This window comes from Camelus ferus, chromosome 5 (genome assembly GCF_009834535.1).
Source record: "Camelus ferus isolate YT-003-E chromosome 5, BCGSAC_Cfer_1.0, whole genome shotgun sequence".
NCBI lineage: Eukaryota > Metazoa > Chordata > Mammalia > Artiodactyla > Camelidae > Camelus > Camelus ferus.
Genome location: NC_045700.1, coordinates 30,730,841 through 30,740,389, shown reverse-complemented (window position 1 = coordinate 30,740,389; position 9,549 = coordinate 30,730,841). Strand labels below are relative to the sequence as shown.

The window sequence follows — 9,549 nt, the reverse complement described above, 5'->3', positions numbered from 1 at the left end:
GTACCTCCACTGAAAAATCAAATAAATAAATAAACCTAATTACCTACCCCCTGCAAAAAAGAAAGAAAGAAGATCAACTAAAAACTATTCTAGCTACTAAACTAATTCAGCAAGAGTGGAACAAAACATCAATAAACAAAAGGAATACTAGAAATTTTCTTTTTTTTTTAAAAAGATGCTTAAAAAAAGGTGAACCGAGCTTGTAAATTGTGTTAAGATGTGTCTGTGTATGTGTGTGTGCGCGCGTGTGTCTGTCTGATAAAGTTCACTGCAGATGGAAATGTGCCCAGGACTGTAATATTAACAACTGGCTCACAGCCAAGTGCCTTTGGTTTTACAGAAGGCGAGCACGAACCAGAGAATGCTCTCAGTGCTGGTGGGAGGTTATTTGAAGTTGAGGCAGTCAGCATACTTGATGCCCAGGAGCAGAAAGAAACAATGGTTCTCTGATCATTAGGATAGAAACCCCAGCAGCGAAACCCATCAGCTTTGTTTCTCTCAGACAGAAGTGTCTCCGGGCTATGGCTTAATCTTGTGAGGACTCTTAACTTGGAAAAATCATGATATCTTTCGTAGTTTGCTGCAAGCCAACTCTGCAAACTCCTTCCATAAACAGACATTACAGAAGGTGAAATTCTATGACTTGATCCTTGTTCAAAGCATCTTGTAAATCACAGTAGCAATAACACTGCATAATCACTAAGATGAATGCACAATTTCTTGTCAGTATACTTATGTATGTTTAATTCTCTTAATTCTCTGTCTTTATTCTTTCCTCTTTTGATATCTTTATTTCTCTTTTTTAAAATAAGGTCCATTGATTCCATTTTCTGTTCCCCAAGCCCTCTTTTCCTCTCTATTCTCATTATTAGAATACTTTTCCAGGCCCAATCCCTTAACTGTACATATGGTATTTCTTATCCTGCCATTTTCTGACCTTAAATATCAAGATCAAAGTTAAAATCTCATTTTCAGGATTTTTTTTTCATGTCATAAATACTCATTGAGCACAAATCTGACCTTTTCCTAGGTCTAATGCCTATGCTTGTTTTTTCTTTATTTGCATCATTTATAGTCCTGTTTCTATCACTTTCTTTATTGATCTGACCCTCCAACATCCTCTCTCTTTATTGAGAAAAATTCAGTTTTTACTGTTAAAGATTCTTTTGAGTGCTGTAAAACTCACATTTTAATGATTTACATTTACTCAATTTAGTGATATGATATGAACTGATCGATTTTTAACATTTAGTTTACCTCCTATTTCTGCAAATTCAGTTCTTTCCCAGAGCCAGACCTTCTCATTGCTCAGGAAGCAGTCACCTAAGACTTTGGGCCTTGATCTGTCTTAGCAGCTATTCATGTCTAGATTTTGCTCTAGAATTTCCTTGGTACTTCAGCTGAGTCTGAAATCTCTAGTGGGATAAAGCTAAGTTCTCTTTTGCAGATACTTTTGAGACTTACAAAAAAACAAGAAAATGTTGGGTAGAAAGATGCCATGACAGCAGAAACAAATGTTAGTGGGGAATACTGGAAAAGCAGCCTCTTATAGGCAACAAGTTCAGGAAACAATGAACAATAAGATAGCAAACACCACAGACTCACTGTGCTTACAGAGGCTGCTGGGTTCTGCACATGCTCTGTGCTTAGCCTAGATTTGTAGTGAGGCTGTCAATATGCTCAGAAAAACTCCTGAATTTTTTAAAATTGAATACTTTAGATGTGAGTATTCCAATGAAGGATAACCAAAACACTCTGGATTTGCAGAAACTCTTTTCTACCAAGAGATCAAAATACTCTATTAGACATTACAGACAAGGACAGGTTACTAAGAGGAAAACTGAGGAGCTAGAGAAGTACATAGAGTTGACAAAGCAAGTCAGTGGCCAAGATGGAACTAAAAGTTAGGTCTTTACTTATTTCAGAGATTTGACAATTATCTGGTGAATATAAAGTGTAGGCAACCACTAAAATGTCCCCTTTCTCCCAGATCATCCTGACCAGTGATTGGGACCTTAAACTATACATATAAAATTAGTTGGCTAGACAGAGATTCAGAACAAATACACTCAACCAAGCTACTGTTTAATCTCTACAATATGGAAAAAAGAATCTAACATATTTCACAAATATTTTGCTATTAAGATTTTATTAAAGATTTCATAAAAGCATAATACATTTAAAAGATATAAAAGTTTATAAAGCATAATAGTCTATTGATACTTAAAAAATAAATATATCAGAGTGCTTGTCATATCATTTTATGCAGAGTATTATAGTTTGTTGAAGCCAACAGAATCCTATGTCTTTTTTTTAAATAATCTATACTATGATCTATAACTTTATTAAGTCAACATTACAAACCAATACCAAAGCCAAAACATAAAGTTCCCATTTCAGTTAGATATACTAACTCAAGAATCTCTGAAGACCTTCAAATTTTCCCACGTTCTAAAGCAACGGTTGGCAAACTTCTTCTGAAAAGTACCAGGTAGTAAATATTTTAGGCTCTACAGGCCTTACAATCTTTGTTGCAAACACTCAAAGCAGCCATAAATAATATGTAAACAGATGAGTACAGCTGTGTTCTAATAAAGCTTTATTTATGGATACTGATATTTGAATTTCACATGATTTCCACATGCCGTAAAATACTGGTCTTTGATTTCTTTCCCCAACTATTTAAAAATGCAGAAACCATTGTTAGCTGCAGGATATATAAAAAACAGACAGCAGGCCAGTTTTGGCCCATGTGCCATAGTTTGCCAGTATGTGCTCCAAAATATGTGTTTTTAATAATTATTTAACTTTTAGGCTAAATATTCTCTCAATGACAGTGCCAGCAAAAGTATAATAAAAATGACGTTACATGAAATTACTCTAAGAGGCTAGTAGCGGGAAAGAACTGAAATTTAAGATAATAATAACATTTACAGAGAAGAAAATGGGACATTTATGTCACTATGTAAATGTATAACATAAGATAATCTTTAATTAACATAAATAGCAGACTGAGCAAATTACTAATTCAGTGTAAATGAGCTGGCTGTAAAACTGATTACTTGACATTCAGTTATCTTGCATATGCTTAATTTCATTTTATTTTTGGTTAAGACTAAAATGCATGAAATTTAACATTTTAAACCAATCCTTTGGGAAAAAATTGGAATCTTAAAAATTATAATGAGAAGGTAAAATGGCCATAAATGAAAGATAAAACCCTAAACAAGTTCCAGTTATTTAAATATTGATTATCTAAAATGAGCCATGTCTTCTGAAGTATATATTTCATTAAATTTATCTTGCTTAGTCAAATTTCTAATTAATAGATGAACACAATCACTATCCTTGACCCATGATTCACTGGGAAATTATTTACTATTTTATTAGACTTTTGGAGGTTACCATAATTATTGCATTTGTGATTTATCAAAATCTGATGTTTATTGTTACTTTTATCTTTTCCAGAATGCTAGAATCTTAGAACACTTTAACAACATTTTATCTCTTCTAGTATACTATTGTTGTGTATCTTTCTCCATATTATAAAGACCAAAGTCTTTATTATTACTGTTTATGCAGTAAATACTCATTTAGATTTACTCAAATGATTAAATCTCCTTGCTTTCACTGCTATCTACATCTCTAATTGGGATCATTTTTTTCCTACCCAAAGAATATCCTATAGTCTTCCCTTTAGTGTAGATGTCCTCGTGATGAATTCTCTCAATTTGTTTCTTTAAAAATGTCTTTATTTCCCCTTCATTATTAAAGAATGCATTCACTGAATATGAAATTTTAATTGGTTGCTATTTTCTTTCAGTGCCTTGAAGTTATTATACCATTGTCTTCTGCCTTCCATTGTTTCTGTTTAGAAGTTAAATGTTGGCTCTTAGTCTAGTTACTGCTCCTTTGAGAGCAATCAATCTTCTTTTCCTCTCAATGCTTCCCCCACCATTGAGTGATTTTTTATTTTTTTTCTCTTTTTTTTTTCCTTTTTATAAAGTTTTCTATGATGGACCTCGATGAGCATTTCTTTTGGTTTATTCTGCTTACAGTTTGTAGGAATTTTTGCATTTTTAACTTATCTTTCATCAGTTTTTGGATAATTCTCAGCTATTACCTCTTCCAATGTATCTCTTCTTGGGATTCAATTATATATATAGGGTTTTTTCACACTTCAACCTTTATGATTCTTACCCTTTCCCCCACAATTTTCATCCTTTTAACTCTGTGCTTTATTCTCAATATTCTCTTTTCTTCAAATGTGTCTATTCTGAGTTTTAATTCCAACTATTCGTTTTTCATTTCTATTTGGTAACATTTCAAGTATTTTTTATTCTGTATCTCCAAAAATTTTGGTATTGTCTTTTACCTTCTTGAGCATGGTAAACATATTTATTTTAGAGTCTATTTCTGATAACTCTACTGGACCCTATGGGATGTTTCTGTTCTCTGTTGTTTCTGCTGGTTTTCAATTATGTTGTCATGTTTCCTTGGGTACCTAGTTATTTTTTATTGTGTACTAGACATTGTACTTGACAATGTTATAGAGGGGTGGTGACTGAAATGGCAGAATAGGAGAATGTTGAGCTCACCTGTCCCTATGAACACATCAAAAATACATCTATGTGAAGCAATTCTCACTGAAAACAAACTGGAGGCTTGTATAAAGACTGAAACAACCAAGGCTGTAGGAAAGATCCACAGAGCTGGGTAGGAAGGAAAGAGAAGGAATCAGGCTGGGACCTATGCCCCTGGAAGGGGACACAAAGAGGAGGAAGATTATACAGGTTCAAAGATCCTCCCTGGGGAATGAGCAGTTTGAACTACATATTGGGCACCCCAGCCCTAGGATGTTACACTAGGAAGATGAGTCCCCTTAACTGGTTTGAAAACCAGTAGGTTTAACAGGAGAGCTATAAGAAACCCAGGCTCTCCTCATGAAGAGTCCACACACACATGCTTACTCCCAGCAGCAAGGTGAACGAAGCAGATTGAAACAGCCTGGGACTTGTGCAGTTTCCCCATGACTGCCCCAACAAATGTCCTAGGCTCTACAACACCCCCTCCAGCACCTCTAATTCCAGAGCAGCTCCACAATAGGAAGAAGGTTGCTGTTGCCAAGGAGAGTGCACAGTTGGCAGGGACAGAGTTTGCTCAGACTCTGAACAATGGCATTTGAACCAGGAAGGGTGGCCATTACTGGTGTTTAAACAGGCGACAATGTTTGCAGATGACATGATACTATAGATAGGAAGCCCCAAAGCCTCCAACAAAAACTATTAAAATAAGTGAATTTAGTAAAGTTGCAGGATATAAAATTAATATACAGAAATCTTTTGCTTTTCTATACATTAATGACAAACTATTAGACAGGGAAAGCAAGAAAACAATTCTGTTTTAAATTGTATCAAAAAGAATAACTAGGAATAAATTTAACCAAGGAGGTGAATTATGTATACTCTGAAAATGATAAGACATTGATAAAGGAAACTGAAGATGATACAAAGAAATGGAAAGATATCCCCTATTTATAAATTGGAATAATTAATATTGTTAAAATGTCCAAAGGACCCAAAGCAATCTACAGATTTAATGCAATCTCTATCAAAATACCCATGACATTTTTCACAGGACTAGCACAAATAATCCTAAAATTTATATGGAACCACAAAAGACCCTGAACAGCCAAACCAATCTTGAGAAGAAAGAACAAAGCTGAAGGTATCATGCGTCCTGACTCCAGACCATACTATAAAGCTACAGTAATCAAAACACTATGGTATTGCAGAAAAAACAGACAAGTAGACCAATGGAACAGAGTAGAGAGCCCAGAAATAAATCCATGCATCTATGGTCAGTTAGTCTATGACAAAGGAGACAAGACTATACAATTGGGGAAATACAGTCTCTTCAATAGGTGGTGCTAGGAAAACTGGACAGCTACCTGTAAAAGAATGAAATTAGAACATCTCCTCACACCATATACAAAAATAAACTCTAAATGGATTAAAGACCTAAATGTAAGACTGGATAGTATAAAACTCTTAGAAGAAAACATAGGCAGAACACTCTTTGACATAAATTGCAGGAATATTTTTTTTTGATCTATCTCCTAAGGCAAGGGAAACAAAAGCAAAAATAAGCAAATGGGATCTAATTAAACTTAAAGGCTTTTGCACAGCAGAGGAAACCGACAAAATAAAAAGACAGTGAATGGAAGAAAATATTTGCAAATGATATGACTGATAAGGAGTTAATATCCAAAATATATAAACAGTTCACACAACCCAACACCAAAAAAAAAAAAAAAACCTGATTCAAAAATACGCAAAAGATCTGAATAGACATTTTCCAAAGAAGACATACTAATAGCCAACAGGTAGATGAAAAGATGCTTTCTAATCATCACAGAAATGCAAATCAAAACCACAACGAGGTATCACTCCACACCTGTCAGAATGGCTATCATCAAAAAGACCACAAGTAACAAATTTTGGAAGGATCTGGAGAAAAGGGAAACCTACTACACTGTTGATGGGAATGTAAATATGTGCATCCACTAGGGAAAACAGCACAGAGATTCCTCAAAAAATTAAAAATAAAACTACCATATGACCCAGCAATTCTATTCCTGGGTATATATATGAAGAAAAAGAAAACACAAATTTGAAAAGACATGTTCACTCCAATGCTCATAGCAGCAATATTTACAATAGCCAAGATACATGAAAGCAAACTAAGGGTCCATCAACAAACAAGTGGATAAAAAGAGTGGTATATATATATGTGTGTGTGTGTGTGTATGTATTATATAAATATATATATATATTATATATATATATATATATATAAATAAAATGGAATATTACTCAGGTCCCCTCAAAAGGAATTTTGCCATTTGCAACAACATAGATAAACCTGGAGGGCATTATGTCTAGTGAAATAAGTCAGTCAGAGGAAGACAAATACTCTGTGTCATCATTTACACGTGGAATCTAAAGTATAATAGAATAAATATAACAAAACAGAAGCAGATTCACAAAGAGAATGGACTAGTGGTTGCCAATGGGGAGACGGAAGAGGGGAGAGGCAAGATAGGGGAAGTGTTGATTAAGAGATACAAATTACTAAGTATAAAATAAATAAGCTACAAGGATTTTACAGCACAAGAAATATAGCCAATATTTTATTATAACTTTAAATGAAGTATAATTTATAAAAATACTGAATCACTGTTATACACTGAAACTAACATAATATTGTAAATCAACTAAATCTCTATTAAAAAAGAAAATTCTTGTTGAAATAATTTGATGCCTACAATATTATTATCATATTGCATGGTGAATTTATTTTCATATTGGCAAATTGTATTTTAAAAAATCCAGCTATATGCTATATATTAGAAATACACCAGAAATATAAAGACACAGAAATTTTGAAAGTAAAAAGACAGAAAAAAAGATGCCCAAGAAATACAACCCAAAGAAAACTGGTGCCACAACATTAAGACCAGGCAAAATGAACTATAAGATAAAAAAATTATTAGGCATCATATGATCACTACATCTTGATGAAAGGAACAACCCATTAAAAAGGTATAAACATTATTAACCTGTGTGTATCTAATTATATTATTATAAAAAAGCAAAAATGGAGACAATTACAAGGAGAGAAAGATAAATACATTAAAATAGAAGAGATATTAACATATTTCTCTTCATATTTGAGATATTATACAGACAAGAAGTTAGTAAAATATAAAGATATGAAAGCACAATTAATAGTCTTTCTCTACTGGATGTATATATACCATTATATCCATCAAACACATAATATACAGTCTTTTCAAGTATATATATGTTTAAAGATTGATCATTAACCTGCAAACTAAACTAAATAACAGATACCAAAGAATATTTATCATGGCAATCATATTCTCTGATAACAATGAAAATATATTAGATGATAATAAACAAGAGGGTAAATTTTTAAAGTGAAAGTTCCTTGTATTCCAAACATTCCCCCTTCCCTCCACCTTAAATAACCAAGATGAAGAGAGAATTACTGTAACAGTTTGGGCCATATCCTCTCAGATCATTTTTTTTTCTAATATAGTAACATCTATCATATTTTCAAAAAAATTTTCAAATGTTTTATAAAATCATTCCCTCTATATTTTTTAATGGAAATATAGTTGAGGTATAATATTTTGTTAGTTTCAAGTGTACTATGTAATGATTTGATATTCACAAACATTTTGAAATGATCACCACAGTAAGTCTAGTAATTATCTGTCCTCATAGAAAGTTATTACAATATTATTGATCATATTTCTTACGCTGTATATTACATTCCTATGACTTATTATAAAATTGGAGATATGTATCTTAATTCCTACACGTGTTTTTCTCACCCCCCAGCCCTCCTCCCTTCTGACAACCACCCATTTGTTCTGTGTATCAATGAGACTGTTTTCATTTAATTTTTTTTTTTAGTTTTATGAAGTTTTATTCTTCTTCTTCTTATTATTATTATTTTAAATATGGAATGCTTCACCAGTTTGCATGTCATCCTTGCGCAGGGGCCATGCTAATCTTCTCTGTATCGTCCCAATTTTAGTATATGTGCTGCCAAAGTTAGCACTGTTTTCATTTAATTTTTAATTTTTCATCTCCTTTATCCATTCATCTGTCACTGGACTCTTACATTTGCCTCCGTATCAAGGCTATTGTAAATAATGCTGCAATAAAGACTAGAGTGTATGTATCTTTGCTAATTAGTGTTTTTGGTTTCTTTTGCTAAATACCCATAAGTGAAATGGCTGGGTTATATGGCAGTTCTATTTTTAACTTTTTGAGGAACTCCATACTGTTTTCCGTAGAAGTTGCGCTAGTTTACAACCCCATTGACAGTGCACAAGTTTTTCCTTTTTCCACATCCTCAACAAAACTTGTCATTTGTTGTCTTTTGACAGATGTGAGGTGGCATATCATTTTAGTTTTGATTTGCATTTTCCTGATGATTAGTGATGTTGAGCATCTTTTCAGGTGTCTGTTGGTCATCTGTATATATTCTTTGGAAAAATGTCTGTCATGTCCTCTGCCCACTGTTTAAGTTGGTTATTTTTTAAAAATTTGGGTTATATGTGTTCTTTCTTTATTTTAGATACTAACCCCTTGTCAGATATATCATTTGCAAATATCTTCTCCCTCAAGTAGGCTGCTTTTCCATTTTGTTGATAATTTCCTTCACCGCGCAAAAATGTTTTAGTCTGACAAAGTCCCATTTGTTTATTTTTGCTTTTGTTTCCCTTGTCTGAAGAGACATATCCAAAAATATATTGCTACAATTGATGTTAGAGTATACTGCCTGTATTTTCTACTAGGAGTTTTATGATTTCAGATCTTACATTTAAGTTTTTAATCCATTTTGAGTTTATTCTAGTATATGGTATGAGAAATATATAGTCTAGTTTGATTCTTTTCCATGTAGCTGTCCGGTTTTCCCAATACATTTTATTGAAGAGGCTGTCTTTTTTCC

General features: G+C 33.0%; 1 non-coding gene across 1 annotated transcript; it reads right to left on the bottom strand.

The window, feature by feature from the left end:
• Window positions 1-8,545: 8,545 nt before the first annotated feature.
• On the bottom strand, window positions 8,546-8,652 carry LOC116663927. The gene has a single exon (XR_004320283.1). It is a non-coding gene; the product is annotated as a U6 spliceosomal RNA (small nuclear RNA).
• Between the last annotated feature and the right edge of the window lie 897 nt (window positions 8,653-9,549).